We start from the raw sequence: 574 nt of genomic DNA, 5'->3' as shown, positions 1-574 counted from the left end.
TTTTTTTTTTTTTTGTGGCGATTTTCATTTTTGACATTGTGTTCTACATGTCCAGGTCGTATGAATAGCCTTCTCGCAACTTAGATGTGAAAATGAGCGGCTTACATTTATATTGAAACAGAAAAAGGATCACATGTGGCGTCCCCACCACGAAACTTGATATGCTAGAAATAACAGCTAAACGCGGACATATCCAAATCTTGCATTTACTCAGAAAGTTGAACTGCGAGTTTCACGCTTTTTACCAGAGAACATATATTCGAAAACGAACAATACAAAATAATAAAAAAAATAGAAAGAAAGCCTGTAAAATTCGAAAGCAATTCCGATTCTGAAAAAAAATTGTTTGAAAAATTTCAATTCCCCACCCCCCACCAAGGAGGCTATTTACATGCTAGAAATAACAGCCAAATCTGGTTAGGGTTAGGGTTAAGGTTAGGTTTACCCTAACCCTAACTCAAAACCTAACCCTAACCCCGTTTGCCAAAGCGCATTTTTTCCTTCATATTTATTTCATATAAGGTGCACTTCAACTACTACACTATTTTTTTTCGCTTTTTCCACCGGGTGTGGA

The 574-nt window shown here is 36.6% G+C and overlaps 2 protein-coding genes across 2 annotated transcripts in view; one reads left to right on the top strand and one right to left on the bottom strand.

Annotated features, from left to right (window-relative positions):
* The window catches only part of LOC106872433 (zinc finger protein 208), a 43,597-nt gene that overhangs the window by 8,986 nt on the left and 34,037 nt on the right, over positions 1-574 (bottom strand). The gene's annotated exons all lie outside the window — the stretch shown is intronic.
* Positions 1-574, top strand: part of LOC106872441 (zinc finger protein 721) — a 15,103-nt gene that overhangs the window by 2,982 nt on the left and 11,547 nt on the right. The window lies entirely within an intron of this gene.

The sequence above is a fragment of the Octopus bimaculoides genome, chromosome 4 (genome assembly GCF_001194135.2).
Source record: "Octopus bimaculoides isolate UCB-OBI-ISO-001 chromosome 4, ASM119413v2, whole genome shotgun sequence".
NCBI lineage: Eukaryota > Metazoa > Mollusca > Cephalopoda > Octopoda > Octopodidae > Octopus > Octopus bimaculoides.
This window is presented reverse-complemented; position numbering and strand designations above follow the sequence as displayed.